Source organism: Euprymna scolopes, chromosome 41 (genome assembly GCF_053919585.1).
Source record: "Euprymna scolopes isolate OS-2025 chromosome 41, ASM5391958v1, whole genome shotgun sequence".
NCBI lineage: Eukaryota > Metazoa > Mollusca > Cephalopoda > Sepiida > Sepiolidae > Euprymna > Euprymna scolopes.
The window spans coordinates 17,480,384-17,500,015 of NC_136522.1; the positions used below are offsets into that span (position 1 = coordinate 17,480,384).

At 35.7% G+C, this 19,632-nt stretch overlaps 1 protein-coding gene across 2 annotated transcripts in view; it reads right to left on the bottom strand.

Annotated features, from left to right (window-relative positions):
- Positions 1–19,632, bottom strand: part of LOC145266365 (SH2/SH3 adapter protein Nck1-like) — a 255,399-nt gene that overhangs the window by 188,540 nt on the left and 47,227 nt on the right. The window lies entirely within an intron of this gene.

A 19,632-nucleotide genomic window follows, 5' to 3' on the forward strand; every position in this document is an offset into this window, starting at 1 on the left:
ATTTGAGTGAGAAAACCATGTGTGTCCAACGCTACGTCTTTTTGGATTCTGATCTGAAAAGGGAATTTGGCACCAAGAACATTCTTGTCTGTTATATATAACATGCAATTTGATTGGTTAAAATAAATCCGTGGGCAGAGAAACCATCCAATAAAAAGCTTGCTTATTTCTGCATAATTTCTTAACACACATGATCCGCAACCTGACTGATATTTCTGATATGACATGTCAGGATGAGGGAGTGACTGATAGATCATCGGTGGTGATGGAGAAGATGTCCCAAGCTCTGAAGAACTTACAGCCTTTCAACAAGCCTAGTCTGAGGGAATAAACCCTGGACTGGGAGGAAGGAGATGAACAATATACTCCACCATTCCTTCATCGTTGCTAATGTGTGTTTCTTTCATTTCAGCAGCTGACTGGCTTTTAACCATCTAACTCCTTTCGTTGAGTCTACAGTCCTGCATTTGAATAATATTGATACTCGTTTTTTGGCTTTTGGGGGTTTTTTTTCAAGTCTCAACATAAACAATCTGGGGCATATTTAGAATTACACATATTTAATAAAAAAAAAAAAAAAAAAAGAAAAAAAATACAGAAAAATCTTTGATGTACATATTCGTCATGAAACGAAGATGTCATATTCCAAAAATCACAATGATTTGGTTATGACTTTTCTATTTGGCTAGTAAACAAAAATATTTAGTTGTGAAAGGTCAACTAAAGATAAATTTATCAGTAGAGCCCTGCGTGACCACAAGAAAAGACCAAGAATTACGGATATAGATGATCGATTACTAAGAAAACTTCTGCAGTCAAATGCTCACCTTGCAATAAAATCTTGTGTCAATATCTTTCCTCTCCATAAAATATCAATATTCCTCCCATAGGAAAATAAATGGCCCAACTGAGATCCGCTTTGAATTTATTAAAATGTATTCATTGTTAAAAGAAACTCTCAATGAACCAAATTCTCGTTTTATCAAAAAAAGCCCAACATTTTTTTGCACTTTTAACGTTAACAACCAACCATGTGGCACATTCCATACGAAACCATTCTGGTAATGATATTCTATTATTCGGAAACAACTCTTGTGAAGACATTTTTCAACTGTCATTGCTTTCTATTATTTTACGATCTGGTCTGAGATGATCAAAAGTAATGCTGGAATAAGCGGAGAAGGATTGGTATTATTCAAACTTTTTCTTCTACACTAATTTCCTTATCAAGGCTTGAGAGTCTAGTCTTTCTCACTATTTGTGTGTGTGTGTGTGTGTGTGTGTGTGTGTGTGTGTGTGTGTGTGTGTGTGTGTGAGAGAGAGAGAGACAGACAGACAGAGAGAGAGAGAAATGACACTAATCCTATTTGGGTTTAACTAGTTTCCTCCAAAAGAGGAAGTTTCATGAGAATATGAAATTCACAAATGATCCTCAGTTGCATGTATATCCCTAGGGGAGATGACGATGTTAGATTTTTGCAACTTTTGCAGGGAGGTGTCGATGTCCTCCTGCATACAGCGCCTGGAATTCCGAAATTGATCACCCATTTTAGTAATGACCACGCTCAACATTACTTTAACTTTGGTGCTTTGACAGGAACTGGTGTTTATGCCGTATACATAATCATCTGTGAAGAAGGAGAAGGAAATGAATTTATACGTTTCTTAAGACTTTAAAAGACATCCAGTGGTGAGGCCCCATTTGGGATCTGTGGAGTTGCCCCTTAATTATCATTGCTCCCAAGTCCACTTTGGCCCAGAGGGGTTATACCTCTTCGGGTATATGTGTATTACCAGATATATGGTGTTACCAGATTAGGCTGTCTGAAGATTCTGGCTTCCTGACCAAAAATGCATCAAACATTGAGGTGATTGATGACTCCCCTCTGAATTTAATATTACCTTAATACTTCCTCCTTTAGAGGAAGCCGGTTCAATCCACTTAGAGTGAATGCCATTCTACAACAATAAACACTTTAAACAAAGTCTTTAGAGATCTGCAGCTTCCATCAGCCAGGTATTGCAGCCGTGAAGACAAATCACCTGAACAGGTGATTGATAGATTCGGTAGTCACTAGACATTAGACCTTCCATAACAGGGGAGGTAATGGCATAATCATGTTGACACACCGGTTCCCGCTGGATCACCGAAGTTAAGCAATGTTGAGCCTGGTCAGTACTAAATGGATGACCATTTGGGACTTCCAGGTGCTGTATGTGTTCTCTGCTTATCTCGGCATTGTTTCCAGTCGTCCTGGTCTTCTCCTTGCCACTGGACCCAAACAGTTTCGATTCAGGAGAGGTGTGGTTAGGGATCGCGCGGCCTTTGCTTCGCAATTACACACGCAACTGCCCCAACAGGGGGTATCCTTTGTCTTTCAAGACTGAACAGAGGCATCGATCCATAGGGACACAAACTCGGACTCCATTGTAATGGTTACTGGTTTCAGCATGACATAACCATAAGTTCATAACCTGCTAAGTAATAGCATATGAAACGCCATATTTTTTGATGAGATGAATCATTCACAGAAAGATGAATCAACATCAAATATTAATTAGGTTAAGTCAGACTTTTCTTCTTTCCCACAATTTCTTGACAAACTTTTTTTCATTCCACTAATTGCATCAGATTTTCATAATTACAATTAACTTTACAAAATGAAAAAAGAAAAAAAAAAAAAAATGTCATGCTCATAGAATTTAAACGAGTCCAGAATCCACTTTATAGAGAATAGAAAGTGACTCATAGGTTTACTTTTAACAGCCTTGTAACTCTTATTATCAACCCCCTCCCCAATCAACCCTATTTTGTCATTTAGCCATCACTTTTCATGAAGATTTCCGACAAAGGGGTAAGAATTACTGTTTTCTGAGTCAGCTGTTTTGAACGAGTGGCATATAGAAATTTTTAATCCTCTCTTGTAATCATCATTCAGTTGTAAATTTTTCCATCTCATTAACCTGTTTGTTGTATGCCATTCACCCTAGTTAAGTTGAAATGGCCTCCTCCAAAGGAGGAAATGTCAAGGGAATATTACATCCACAGGCCCAGTCACCTGTATGCCATTGATCCCTATCCTCGAGTGGTTTTTGGAATGTCATTTATGATTTCATTCATCGGAAGGAGCCAGCTCAACTGACTCGAAGTGGATGCCATCACAAACACAATACAATAGAGTTCATCAACCCTTTATGTTGGTCCGTGCTGAATGACAAGATGTCTTGCTGGAGAACCGGTTTATTTGTTGATAACCAAAACCACCGGTCCAGTTCATCCTCGAGATCGGAAGAACCGATGTGGCGACCAGCTAAAAACATGGCTCAGAATGATTAAGCAATATACAAAACCAATTTTGGGTTCAACAATCTATGGTATTCACCGTTGGAACCATGACTGGCTGTCGATAGTGTCCGCATTGGCGATGGATCACTAGGCTTGGTCAGCTTTTGTGCAAGATGCAGTGAATTCATTGGAAGGAACCGGCTTAACTGATGCGGAGCGAATGCTGCCACAAAGCAAGACAATCAAAACAATTTTGACTAAGAGCAAAGTGTAATATCTGTTTTGATACAACACTTTTCTATCCTTAGTCAGTGAAGAATAAATCCTTGATCGAGACAAGATTTTATTTTTGTCTCAATCAAGACTGCCCTTTTTTTTTTAAGAAGTTGGATTTTCCCAACATTAAAGACGGACCTTGTGTTTAGTGGCCTCATGGGGAGACAAGTAAACAGGAATTAAACTATGCAGCAGGTAGTACTGGATGACCTAGTTCAAGTAGGATGCATCAAGTGACCTCGCACATTATAACCTCCCCATAAAAGAGCCCCCCCCCCTCCCCTGCACTTAATGTTAAGAACTAGTAGTAATGATAAAAAAAACTTTTAAGTTATAACTTCTGATAAAATCAAACAGATAAGACAAACTTGTTGCGGGATGTCCATCAATTTTAAACCAATCAAAACATTTTCAGCCCTGTTTATCTCCTCTCGGGTTAATCAAAGACACTTACTTTCCTACACAAAACCCGACTTTGAAATCTAGTGGACGATGTCATCTTATTCCTACTATCTCTTTCTCACAACAGAGGTATTGCTAAATCTTTCTCTACTATCGTTAGTTTCATAATAGGTGCTCGACTGAACTCCGATCTATAGTTCCTCCCCCTTATACTCACTGTAAAACATTCACAAAAAAAAATAAATAAATAAAAACTTGTCTAATTACACCTGCTGTAAATATACTCTTTCTCTAAACAAGCTGGAACAAAGGAAGCAGAGAAAAAAAAATCAGACAATTCTGAACATTACATGCTATAGTAGTATTTATAGAAAAGACTGAGACTAGTCACATCATGTCTATGTATGTGTGAGAGAGAGCGGAGAGAAGAAAGAGTGGGGATAATCAAATTACAGATACGTCTCTGCACTTTATCAAGAACCCTTAAATGGCACAGAAGATTCACCAGCCCCAATATAACAATAGTACTCCATAAATGATCTGATAGTAGACTTGTAGAGATCAACCTCAGATGTTAGAAAGTGTTTAGAGAGATGGAGAGAACCGGCTTCATGAGAAGCAGAAAAAGCAACACATCTCGTACATGAACCATTAGATAAAGAATGGAAGCCAAGAAGTTTGGGAGTTGATTTTTCCTCCAGAACAGAGCCATCTATATATATAAAAGCGAAAATGTATGTATGTATGTATGTATGTGTGTTCGCTTTTTGTGTATATCTACAAAAGGCTTTTTTTGGCCGTGATTCTCGGTTGGCTCGCTCCTTCTTAAAACTTTTTATATGCTGTCTAAATAATAATATCTACGACTAAGGAACTCGGGTCGCAGCTATCTTTAATTTACCAGACTTTTACAAGCTATTTTCGAGATATTTTTTGATCGCCGCGTAGCGGGGAAAACAGAAACTGGCTTCCAGCACAAAACTAGGTCAAACATCGCACGACCTAACGTTCTCGCACCTGCTAATTTCGGTTTATAAACGTCAACTTAACACCCTTATCAATTCATCTGTTCCCGTGGTCGAGATGGCTAGGTCGCAGGTTTTTTTTTTTTCCATTTCCTTTCCACCTTCGCGTCAAAGGTTCGGGGTTCAAGCCTACCTTTCTACTAAAACGTTTTTTTTCTTTTACACCTCCAAACACCTGGCCAACGTTTTTTTTTTTTCAACAGGGTTGTTTTGATCTACATCCCCCCCCTACCAACACACACCTCCAAACACCCGGGCAACGCCGGATACCCCCGCTAGTCCATGTTGAAAAATCCCAGGTTGATGTTCATAGATCATAGGTAGATGATCATCTTAACATCTAAAACCACAAAATCGCATTGATCGAAAATGGTGTCAATATTGCTAGTCAAAAAAACTAATAAATATTTATTTCATAATTATTACCAGCAAAGGAAGAGTTTTTTTTAAGCATATTCAGATCTCAGAAATAAAAGCAACAAACCTACGACTGAAAGGCTCCAGCAAAATCATAACGGTATTAAACAAAACAAACCATTGCATACTCCAATCTACACCTGAACTCATGACAACTTCTAAATCAGCTGCATATTTCAATTGATCCCAGGGAGGTGATCAAGAAACACCAGAATAGAGAATGGTATCATCAGCACAGATAATAATATTCTGAATAATCTATAATATAAATCTCACCTGTCTGTTTAAATGTATGTATGCCTCGCAAAAACTTTCAACAGAGGTGACGGATCCTGACAAGATCAGTATCATTTTGAAGCTCGACATCTTGGAGACAAATATCAAAAAATTGGCCAAAAACATTAATTCCTTAACCCTAAACTCATCTGTTTTGTATAAGGAGGGGCTGATTTTTTTTTTTTTTGCCGACGTTTTAGCAAGTCATCATCGTCACCGTTGGATTGACTACCGTTAATTTCAATACTTGACTTCCGGTCACGTCATGGAGACATCGGCTAAGACGTCAGATTTTCTTTGACTTTCTTTTCTGCCTTCGCATCACGGGTTCGAGCCTGCCTGCCTACTACCACTTTTTTTTTTTTTTTTTTTTTTTTTGCTCAACACACACCTCCAAACACCCGGGCAGTGCCAGGCACCCAGGCTAGTAAATTAATAAAAATAATTCTGTAATTCTGTAATTCTATAGCCCTGATAGAACTCATCAAGGCAGATAAGAGTCCAATTGGTAACCACTATACAAACCATCAATACCACATGTCCTAGTAATGGCTATTTGGGATAAATTGGCAATGATTTGTTCCTAAAATCGCTGTATATATTAGTAATGTCTATTTTAAATACAAATCTTGGCTATTCTTCCAAATATTTCCTGACAAAAAGAAGAGGGAAGGGGTCTCCTTGCAAAATCCCAGGTTGATGTTCATAGATCATAGGTAGATGATCATCTTAACATCTAAAACCACAAAATCGCATTGATCAAAAATGGTGTCAATATTGCTAGTCAAAAAAACTAATAAATATTTATTTCATAATTATTACCAGCAAAGGAAGAGTTTGCTTTAAGCATATTCAGATACAAAAAGACAATTAAAAGAATTGTTTTGGCATCGGAAAATATGTACAAATTTTTCCGATTCTGATATCCCTAAATGTTCTGATTTTTCCAATTCCGATTTATTGTCCCAACACTAATATATATATATATATATATATATATATATATTTTATTTTATTACCGTTTTATCTGCTTAGTTAAACATGTTTCTGCTACCGAATCGTATAAACGATCCAGCAACTTTGTCAGACCTTAACAGAAGTGGATATTATGATTGTGAAAAACGATATTAGAAGACAAAGGGGAAAAAGGGTGAGGGGTTCAGTGTGTGTGTGTGTGTGTGTGTGTGTGTGTGTGTGTGTGTGTGTGTGTGTGTGTGTGTGAATGAAAGGTGTTGTGTTTGAAGTCTTGTAGGAGAACACTTGAGTATGGGACAAAGTAAAAGAATGACAATATTGAAAGATTTTTTTTCTTCCCCTTGATAAAGAGGTATACCTTGAAAATTTGGGAACTTTACACATTACCATCTTGTTGCGAGGCATTATGTTGGTAAATATTTTATAAATGAAAATTATTGAAATCCTTCAATAATGTCATCATTCTTTTACTTCTTTTTCTCATACTCAACGATGTTTCTCCTACAAGACTGCATTATCATAGTCTTCAAACACAACTTCTTTCATATTACACACAATGCTTCAAGCATCGTCTTCATATTCACATATATATATATATATATATATACACTTGTTTATTGTTATATAAACATGCTCACATCCCGCTGCTACGAATAGCCACTTGTTTCAATCAAACAACAGATATCATCAGGCAGCGACTTGACTATTCAAAAGTTCAATGAATAATCTATATATATATATATATATATATATACATATATATATATATACACACACACACACACACACACATATATACATATATAGTTAGCTAATATTCTAAAACCAAATGTATTTAATTTTCACTAATATTTTATTGTTTTAATGAAGTTTTACACATGTTTTGTTGAGTAGCAGAAGCCCACCAAATAACTAAGGGATAGTATATTCCTCAGAAAATAGATGTTTTTTTCTTGGAATGGAAAAGGATTTGGTAAGAGAAAAATGTTGATCAACAAATTATTTGAGCTATCATCTAAAAGAGATTATATATATATATATATATATATATATATATATATATATATATATATATAGTCATCCATCTATATATCTATAAAAGTGAACGTGTCTGTGTGTATGTCTGTACATTTCCCTATGCAATAACTGTCAATTTTTAGTCTACAGACTCGAAATTTGATATACAGGGTACTGAGATTTGGGAAAATCAATGTGATCGGTTTTCGGCCAGAAATTTGGCTGTTAAGGGGACAAAGTTCAACGATTTGACTTTTGAGAACTCTACCCAACTCCGATAATTTGGGGTCTAAACACTTGAAATTTTAGATATAGGTTCCTTGGACATGGATCTAATTTAATAACTCGATTTGAGCCCAAAACAATAAATGTTAAGGGGTCATAATAGGGGTCAAATTATAAAAAATTGACAGATTTTTTTTTGTTTTTTGTTTTTTTGCTCAGCATACACCTCCAAACACCCAGGCAATGCCGGGCATCCATGCTAGTATATATATATATATATATATATATATATATATAGAGAGAGAGAGAGAGAGAGAGAGATTTACGTATTCAATAAAGATGATACATCAATTAGTGGTGTGTATTCTCATCTCAGCTTTAATATCCTAAAAAAATTGCAACATTTCCATCACCAACCGCAACACGTTACTTTGAATCACCATTTAAGCTGAATAAAAATGGCATTTCTCACAGAGGAACTTCTATTTATTTATGTACTTTTTTTAAATATTTTGAAACTGCTTTGCACTCAACAAGGACCTAAAAAACTCTTTGCAAAACATCTCTACTCCTCTGCCTTTCTTTATTGTCGTATTTTCATTTTATTTCATTTCTTATTTTCACTTGGCTCTTTATAATTTCATACTTATTTTTTTATATACCCATTTTTATTCTCCTACATTCAATAACCTTGTACTTCTTACACTTTTATTATTTACTAGCGGGGGGAGGGGGTCCCTGGCGTTGCCCGGGTGTGGAGAGGTTTTATGGTAAGGGTATTGATCAACAGAAACCTAAGAAAAAAAGTTTCAAATCGCCATAAAAAAATGAAAATAGCAGCGAGTACCCATGCAAGCGCAAAAAAAAAAAAAAAAAAAAAAAAGTAGTAAGTAGGAAGGCAGGCTCGAACCTGTAATGCTAAGAGGCGAAAAAAGTGAAAAAAAAAAAAAAAGCAAACAGTATAGTCGCCGCACTCACTGTGACATCGAGGTTGTTCAAAATAAGCTTAGTCATTGCAAGGCATATGATGACTGCAAAAATGTCGACGAAAAAAGTGACCCCCTCCTTGTAAAAAAATGGTCAAACACAAAATAGCATAACTAACTACACCTAGTCTATATCGGATATTGTTTATATATATATATATATATATATATATATAAGAGCAAATAGTTAATAAAACATATTAAAAAACACTTTGAAAAAGAGTTAAAAACATATTTAATCTGAAAAGGAAACACTTAAGTGGATAGTCCTTAATCCGCGGAGTTTCAAAGAAATACTTTCCTTCTCATCAGAGGGTAGAAAATTAAAATGCGGGATCGGAATTTGCATACAAAAGTATTTGATGAAACTGCAAGTAAGTCAAAGCTCTTACTTGATAACAAAAAGTGAAGCAGAGGGAATATGGTGACGAAAAAGGTGATTTCACGTGAATGGATAATCAGGTGAAAAGTAAAGTATCCAATGACGGTAAAATCCAAAAATGTAAGTCCAAGAAAGTGTATTTAATTTTCCATTCGCACAAGTAAAATCCAAGGAAATCGCGTAATTGGAAGATGGTCCAAAATTTTGGTAAATTTAATTGTAATTTTTTATTTTACATATATATATAACATAATATCCGATATATATTTCATAACTTACTACCTAGCTCTGTCTATGTATTGAGCACTGTTGAAGTAAATACTGAATATTGATGCATAAAATTATATCTTCGTATATTAATCTATGTGATTAAATGAAGTAGTCATACATTAGTCTATTTTTATATCATCATTCTGAAATGCTAGCGTGATATAAAATGTAACCTGTCCTTATTATGTGTCCACAAAAAGTGCACTGACCTGAAGAGCAAGTTAGCCTCAAACCAAACTTCAAGTGTAGGCATATTAGACAGGTGCATCCTATTGACAATGGACTACAAGAGCAAAGGTGACACAGGAGTAATTTTGTGAGCTGTTGCCTCTGATATCATCCCAAGCTTTATCTCTCTACATTTGGGATAGCAACTATGTAAGGAGTGTTATGTTATATTACCAAGACCGCTGCGAAAAAAGTAGGTTCTCTCTACCGTGCAAGAAAGCTACTAACACCCGAAAATATCCTGTACCTCTATAAGGCCACCATTCACCCATATATGAAGTATTGTTGTCATATTTGGGCTGGTGCATCTGCTACTAGTCTCACACTCCTAGACAAGGTTCAATAGAGAACTGTCATCTAAGCTTCAGCCTCTGTCCCATTGACGAAATGTAGCATCCCTCAGCCTGTTCTACAAGTATTGCAATGGTGAATGCTCCAACGAACTGCAAGCACTTGTACCCCCTCAACAAAAATACCCCCGACAAACCCGACAAGCAGCAAAATCCCACCCCTTCACAGTTGAGATCCCTAGATGTAAGAGAGCCATCTACTCCAGTAGTTTCTTCACTAGAACCGCTAGACTTTGGAATTCCCTTCCGGGTTCCTGCTTCCAACTGAGCTGACATGCAGAAGTTCAAATGTAACATGAACTGACATCTTACTGCCCAACTCCCCACATAGTACCCCTGTAGCTTATGTCTCTGATAGTAGCCCCCTACATCAAAGTGGCAATGTGCTTTGTTCGGGGTGAAAATGTAATTTAAAAAAAAAAAAAAAAAAAAAAAAGAAATTAGCTTTGATCAACGTGGGGAAAACCCTTCATATCAGACAATTGCTATTCAGTTGGACACTGCCAAAATTCCCACTTTTTTGGGGGGAGCTGGTTTCTCCCCAAATTATAAACGACCTCGTGGGGAAACAAATAAATACCACGATAGAAAGCGGAAAGCTTAACTGGCCCCAGACCAGGTTTAAAAGCTATTTTCGTTTCTGCACAGACTCCTATAATTCTTAACTTAATTTCCAACTCAATAAATTCACTGTCCTCTTTGGCATAACGGTTAGCGAGGATGACTAATTACTGCATGTTTTCAAGTTCAATCCCACCTCTATCTTTTTTTTTTTTTTTTTTTTTTTTTTTTTAACATTTTTTGTATTTTGTCTTTGTGCCAATATCTGCCACCTGAGCAAAATTTAATTACCAACTCTTTTTCACATTCTTTTTCCTCCTTCACAGTATGGGTTCAAGCCTGCCTGTCTACTAACGGTATTTTTTTTTTACAACTCCAAACACCTGGGCAACACCGGACCCCCCTCCCCCTAGTCTATATATAAGTTCCAAAACAATGTGTTGAGCTTTGCATTATCCCAATAAGTATCCTCTTAAAGAATTAAACTTATTCTTTTAACTCCCCCCCCATATATATATATATATATATATATATATATATATATATATATATATATATATATATATATATGTGCATAACAATGCCTCTGTTCAGTCTTGAAAGACAAAGGATACCCCCTGTATGATTTTAACCTATATTATTTAGCTCTGATGACAGTTCTACTCATGGCTCTGACGAATCCCGTTCTGTAAATACTCTTGATGAATTCATTATCAGTCCCTTACAAAGAAATATTACAATCTTCGTAATCTATAAAAGCCAAGTACGTCCAAGGATGGAATACTACTGCCATATCTGGGCAGGAGCTGCTAAAAACAGCTTATCCTGCCTTGACAGAGTACAAAATAGACTTCATGGCTTAGTGGGTGATGCCCTTTTCTCTACCCTGCAACCTCTCTTCCACTAAGGACCTGAAATGATTGGATTTTTTACAGACAGTTCTTTTATGGGTCTTTAGCCGGTTAAAATAGTTTTTATGAGGTCAAAAATGAGTCAAAATTGAAAAAAAAAAAAAAAAAAATCGTTATACTCATCTTAGTTTAAAAAAAAAAAAAAATCGTTATATTCATCTTAGTTTATTTTTAATTTTCAATCAGTTCATATGAGTGTCATGTTGATACAGTGGTAACGTCACCAGCTTTGAACGCTACAGTTTCGGTTCTAGCTGAAAGCTCCCAAATGCTTTTTTACTTTTGAAATCACGACGATAATAATATATATGAAATCTGGACAAATTAAAAGCATATTTTATGCCCAGGCAAAGCCAGGCACCCTCCCCCGCTAGTGTTTGGATACTTTTTATATCCAAGTGGTCTGTTTAATAGGCACACGTCTATTTCCGGTTACATGATTTTAAAAGATCTCTTTTTTTTTTTTAATTAAAAACAGTTAAATTTTAATAATGGCACAATTCATTTCTTTTATATAAATGGCATGGTGCTTATGTATTTTGGTGCAGTGGTTATTTTCTTTACCATCTCTCCACACGATTAGGCACAATGTCAGGTGGAGGGGGGGTATTTAGTTCTCTTCCACTGCAAGAACTGTGACACTAGGGTCGAAAAGTGGGATGGAGAAGTCAGTCCCCCCACCACCACCACCAAGAAGAGGCACTCAGGACTGCAAAAAATGCGTGGGCAGCCTCGTCGGCATTTCCCAGTAAGGACACATCAGGCAATCAGCAATAAACTAACTCCTTCTCAAAGAAAGGCAAAGCCTGGGAGGGTGAACCTCCTAGAACTACACAGAATCAGTATTACATCTGAATCAACAGGGACCGGGTCATTACAGGAATGGTCTAATCTCTCAATATTGGGGCCCTGAGAAAGTCAGGTGTGGGTTTGAGGATAGTGTTTCGGTGGAACGAATTGGATTTGAACTTGGAACACCCAGGTTTCCAGTGGTGTAGTTAACCACTTATGGGTTTTTTGGTAAGCCCACCATCCACCATGCCATTTCATTTTTAAAAGTGATGAGTAAGAAATGTTTGCAAGAGGCGAGATTTCTCTTTCTCATATTTTTAACAGTTACATAACCCAAGATAAAGATATGCTCAGTGCATACCTTTATATTATTGTTGAATGAAAAGAGATTTTAGGAAGCCAAACCTCTAGAGAAGAGGTGGAAAGGGCAGGGGGAAGGCTTTCCACGAAAGAATAAACAAGCAAGTACTAGAACAGATTTTAAAAGTTTAAGAATAAAATCAGGTCAAGTAGTATACTTGACGCCCAACTCCCATACCAAACATCTTTTCTTTTCTTTTTTTTTTTAAATACACTTATGTGCTTTAATTGGAAACTGAGTTTACCTCGTGGATTAATGCCTCCTTGTAGAAAGAAAGAGTAGGGAGTTTAATCCTAACTCTACTTCTCAACTTTTCTAATTAAAGCCTAAAAAAGAAGATAACCTTTCTTACAGATGTGCTACCAAGAAGAAAGCAGGCTAATTTAACCGAACATTTACGAATTAAAAAAGACTCCAATACCCACAAGGTACTCTGCATTTTTAAAAAGCTTAGTGGAAAGTCAGATATAATCTATAAATATAAAAGCGAAAATGTGTGTTTGTTTGTTTGTTTGTTTGTATGTTTGAAGGTGTATGTTTGGAGGTGTATGTTGAGCACAAAAAAAAGGTGTTAATAAACAGGAAGGTTCGAACCCGTGACACGATGACGGAAAAGAACGTGAATGAAAACCCGACATCTTACCTCCTACGCTATAACACCTCAAGTGAAAAGCGTTCACATTAAGCGATGTCAATCAAAAAGATGACTTGCTAAGTGAAGGAGTTCACACAGGTCCAGAAATGAACGTTGGCTGAAAGCCAGCTCAGCTTTCCGCCGTTTCATTTATTTGTTTCCCCACAACGTTGGGGAAACCAAGCTCTCTCGAAAAAGGGGGAACTCTCAAATGAATAGCAATTGTCTGATATGAAGGGTTTTCCCCACATTGATCAAAGCTAATTGTTTTCAAGACGTACCAGCATGAAAGGCCGCTGACAGCTTTCCTTCGGTGAGTTTCGTTTTATTTATATGAAAAAGACCAACAAACACACGAAAGGACAGAATAGCATGAATTTTTTTAAAGTCGATATAAATAAATGTAGATACGCAAATCGATCCAGGAAGTATATAAAAAGTTGTAAAAAATAGTAACCCTCTCGATCCCGCCCCCCCCCAGAAAAAAGCCTTTCTTGGACATACAAAAACGTGCACGCCACTTTTGTCTTATATATAGGAGATTGCTTCCACTTCGGCCCTGTTAGGGCATCTGGTGCTACCAAATTACGCTGTCTGAAGATACTGGTTTCCTGATCAAAAATACACCAAACATTACAGACGACCAGGGATCGCCTGTAAATTTATATTCCCTTGACATTTTCTCCTTTGGAGGAAGTCGCTTCAACCCGCCTAGGGTAAATGCCATGCAACAACAACTTGCAAAACTCTCCACTGGACTTTAGACTATGATCAAAGTGCAGTAGCAGTTCCATCCTCTTTTGGAAAGTAGTTCTTGAAAACCTAGGCTATTTTAATTTTTGTCCCAATTTAGACTGCTCTTATACGCAGAGTCGGATTTACACCTTGGATCTAACTTTGCCCTGATGGGGAGAAGCACGTGTAAATAGTGAACTTGTCTGATTCATAATCAGCGGTTGAAAGATTAACGATCATGCGACCGAGAAGACAAGATCAGCTGATTGTCTTAAGACCCATCTTTGATCACCAGCCAAGTCTGCACTGGCTGACCCATGCATCTGCCCACACCACCCTCCAACTAAGCAGCTGACCAGACAGCAATAGTAGCTGGATTACTACTCACCAGCAGTATTTCAACTAATATTGAAACATTTTATGCTCCAGAGGTTTTAGATGAAAATTATCCGTCTCGATTCAACAGAGCTAATTTTGTTGAAACTGAACCTGGAATAGCCATTACTATTTAGTCCTTAGTAGAGATGGGAAAGAACTGGGTAAGAGCCCAGTCTCACTGCCATATTATGAGGTTTTTGACTCAGTTGCTCTATAACTTACTCCGAATGTAGAGGGGGTGAGGTTATACTATAGATTTAGAATGAACATTACTTATATTTACCGGAAAGAAATTTGATAAGACTTGAAATAAATAATTAAAAATTTCTTGGGGATTTAGCGAATGAAGCCAACAAACAACTAAGGGTATAAAAAAAAAAAAAAAAAATGTCAAATACACAATAAATGTTACCATAGCCAATAAAAGTTTCTTTAATATCTACCTGGCTTATTTTTTGTGTTTTAAAGTACATTTTAATGTTTAGATGGCCGCCATCTTGTTTTTGCCAGTAAAAAACGAATATTTGAGATTAAAAAAAAGCATTTAAAACTACTTTAAAACACACAAAAAAAAAATAAGCCAGGTAGGTAAGAAAGTAACTTTTATTGGCTAATAGCATGGGTACCCAGCGTTGCCCGGGTGGAGATGAAGTTGGATTTGAACACAGCTGCTAACTCGAAAATAAAAGAACGGATAAAAACAGGAAAATGTAATCAGACAGAAAAAGAAGTACATGAAAACCAGTTTAAGTGAACTCAGTCTAGAAAGATGTCGTCGAGAACAAAGTGAAAATAATTCAGTTTTAAAAAAGTAGAATTTGTTTTAAGTGAAATAACCGTCATAAAAATGATTAGTTAAAAGTAGGGATTGCCAAACGATTGTGAAAAATGGACCACATGTTTCCGTGACGTCAGATTTGTATTAACTATACGAACTATGGAAAAGCAGAAGCGACTTAATGGTTTTTTTTTAAACCTTTGTTTATCTTCTTCAAACTGCAATTAATAAATAATCTTTGTTATATTTTGTTAGGTTTTAAGATTTACACAGTTTAACGATTAATAATATTATAAACATTTGTATATTAAATATGAAATGCGGTTTTACTGAATTTTCATTTGGTTATCTATACGGGGTTCCATATTTTGTTCGGTAAAAGAGACATACAAAATATGAGGGGGGGGGGGGTCTTACAAAATGCATAATATTTGTGCAATAGTATTTTCAAATCTGGCGATAAAATAGCTGACCAGAGTCATATTTATATTAAAACTTAATATTTCAAAAAAAAAAGATTTAAACACAATTAATTAAAAATCTATGTTGTAACAGAACATTTTGAAATAATGGAATTTTAATCGTTTTAATCTTTTAAAAATCAATTTTTAAGAAGTTTCTTTTTCTTGGCAATTCAACTGATTATAGTATATATTAATTCGAAAAAACGCTATTTAAAAAAAAAAAAAAAAAAAAAAAAAAACATCAAATTTATGTCATTTTTTTTAATTGCAACTTCAAGGTAATTTTTTGTTCAATATGTGTATTTAAATTTTTTAAAAAATAAATGTTTTACTTATTTGAACTCTTATGTTTCATAATAAATAGAAATGTCGATAGATTCAAATATATTCTGTTCAAATTTCGAAAATATAAATAGGGGGGGGACACGCACTAAAAAAATTACTTTCCCTTGTATATTTTACGGAAACTGAATTTTATATGTAATTTCATTCTAAAATGGATAAGTATCGAAAATTTCAAGAAAATCTGACCATTAATTGATTTTTGCTAGATTTATTAAACACGGGTATGTTTTCACGTTCAAAATGCTTACTACATGGGAACATTATTTTAAAGCGCTAATTATGTAAACACGATTTTTGTTTCGCAATTTCATTATTTTCGTACGATGAAAAAATTTTTTTTTAATTATTACTAATTTATTTTGCCCTTCTTTTAAATGGTACAACAGTTATATTGATAATATTAATTTATAATAAAGTTACATCGTTTTACATATGGGGGGGGGGTAATTCTGTGGTGACTTTTAGCAGTTCCTAGTTAAAAGGGGAAAAAAATCACACTACATAACCCAAATGTTAAAACTTTCTTTTAAAACCTCTGATAAAAAAAAAAATCGAAATAAAGAAATTGTTTTTAAAATTACAAAACTACCCTATTAATTAAAAAAAAAAAAAGTAAATTTTTAGATTAGGTCCACCTCCACAAATTTCTTTTAAATGACGACTTTTATAGGTTTTCGACTATGCTGAATACGAAAATCGCATTGAAATTTTTTCAGAAATAAGTAGTTAGCAAGATATAAAAAGTTGTATTATGCATTGTATTCTTTGGCAGCCATCTTTGTTACGCGCGTGCCATAAACAAATCTACGCACGTAACAAAGATGGCCGCCAAAGAATACAATGCATAATACAACTTTTTATATCTTGCTAACTACTTATTTCTGCAAAAAAGTCGTCATTTAAAACAAAATTGTGGAGGTGGACCTAATCTAAAAAAAAAATACCAAAAGCCCACCGTTTTACGTGTCGTTACGGCGTGCTGCAAAAAAAAAAAAAAAAAAAAATGAAAAGAATTCAGTTTTAAAAAAGTAGAATTTGTTTTAAGCAAAATAACCGTTATAAAAATGATTAGTTGAAAAAAAAAAAAATCACATAACGTAATCCTCGAAATAAGAAAAATGTCATGATAAATAAAAATCTTTAACCCCTGATAGAATGTTAAAACTTTCTTTTAAAACTTATAAAAAAAAAAAAATCAAAAGTAACTTTTATTGGTTATAGCAACATTTATTTAGTGTTTATTTGGTTTACCCTTTTTTTCGTTTGTTGGCTTCTCAGCTAAATCCTCAAAATATTTCATCTAATATAAAAAATTTAAAAAAAATAGATATATGCATGTGCGTTGAACCGATAAACTCTTAAACTACCAATTACATAAAATTAGTAATCATACACCACACCAAGAATAGTTTATAACGAGTAAAATTTTCGGCTGGATGAATAACGCGTACAGAAATATGTTAGACAGTTGAAATGCAAAATGTTCATTTTAACTTGCCAACATATTTCTATTAACTTTACGCATGCGCGAATTCAATCATAACTAGAATTGGTTTAATTTTAAATCTTTCTTATCTCTGCCGGGTTAGTCAAATGGTAGGAAACGCAACTAGAGTGCTAAATGTTTTGGTTTTGATTCTAGCTGATGGCACCCAAGTCATTGGGGGTTTCTTTTGTTTTGTTTTTTTAAACGTTTGAACTCAGTACTATATATAAAATATTCATTTTTTCGTAATAAAAATAAAATTCTCAAGCCAACCCACAATAATTTAGATTTCCCAATTGGACAACATTTATTGGATAGCCCAGAATGTGGGCAGTTATATAACGACAACTTCTTTTCAATTTTATTTCGAGGCCGATCGAGTAGTCATTTGAAAACTCTCGAATCCATCTCCATTGCGCGACTCAAGCCCTCTCTCTGCAAGCAGAAGAGGTTCTCAGCAGAACCACCATTGTCAGAAATGTGGTACAAGAACAGCCAAAAAAGAAGCCATCTCAACTTGACTACAGTAAACATTTGTTTGCAGCAACAACAATCAATGATCCACGGTTTACAATTCCTAAAAGACTCTGGTCAGTATCCTTGTTCTGTGTACCAGAAGTTCATGCAATCTATATATCTAGAAAAGTGAACATGTCTGTGTGTGTGTCTGTACATTTCCCTACGCAATAACTCTGTCAATTTTAAGTCTACAGACTCGAAATTTCATATACAGGGTAGTGAGATTTGGAAAAATCTTTGTGATTGGTTTTCGGCCAGAAATTTGGCTGTTAAGGGGTCAAAGTTCAACGATTTGACCTTTGAGAACTCTACCAAACTCCTCCGACAATTTTGGGTCTAAACACTTGAAATTTTAGATATAGGTTCCTTGGACATGGATCTAACTTAACTTGATTTGAGCCCAAAACAATAAATGTTAAGGGGTCATAGTAGAGGTCAAAGTTTTAAAAAATTGACCGCTTTTTTTTTTTTTTTTGCTCAACATACACCTCCAAACACCCGGGCAACGCCGGGCTGAAATGCTAGCGTGATATAAAATGTAACCTGTCCTTATTGTGTGTCCACAAAAAGTGCACTGACCTGAAGAGCAAGTTAGCCTCAAACCAAACTTCAAGTGTAGGCATATTAGACAGGTGCATCCTATTGACAATGGACTACAAGAGCGAAGGTGACACAGGAGTAATTTTGTGAGCTGTTGCCTCTGATATCATCCCAAGCTTTATCTCTCTACATTTGGGATAGCAACTATGTAAGGAGTGTTATGTTATATTACCAAGACCGCTGCGAAAAAAGTAGGTTCTCTCTACCGTGCAAGAAAGCTACTAACACCCGAAAATATCCTGTACCTCTATAAGGCCACCATTCACCCATGTATGGAATATTGTTGTCATATTTGGGCTGGTGCATCTGCTACTAGTCTCTCACTCCTAGACAAGGTTCAAAAGAGAATCTAAGCTGAACTGTCATCTAAGCTTCAGCCTCTGTCCCATTGACGAAATGTAGCATCCCTCTGCCTGTTCTACAAGTACTTTAATGGTGAATGCTCCAACGAACTACAAGCACTTCTACCCCCTCAACATAAATACCCCCGACAAATCCGACAAGCAGCAAAATCCCACCCCTTCACAGTTGAGATCCCTAGATGTAAGAGAGCCTTCTACTCCAGTAGTTTCTTACCCAGAACCGCTAGACTTTGGAATTCCCTTCCGGGTTCCTGCTTCCCCAACTGTACTGACATGCAGAAGTTCAAGTGCAACATGAACCGACATCTTGCTGCCCCACTCACCTCTAGCTTATGTCCCTGATAGTAGCCCCCTACATCAAAGTGGCAATGTGCTTTGTTCGGGGTGAAAATGTAATTAAAAAAAAAAAAAATTTTTTTTTTAAATATGGCACTGAATGCTGAGCCCTCGCTCTCTTGCCTGATGCAGTGTAATGACAGATCCATGATCAGATGGATCTGCCATTGTGAAATCCGACTGTGAATAGGATAAGAACTAACATCAAATAGAAGAGACTATTAGGCATGTACGCAACATGATGTATCGAAGAGA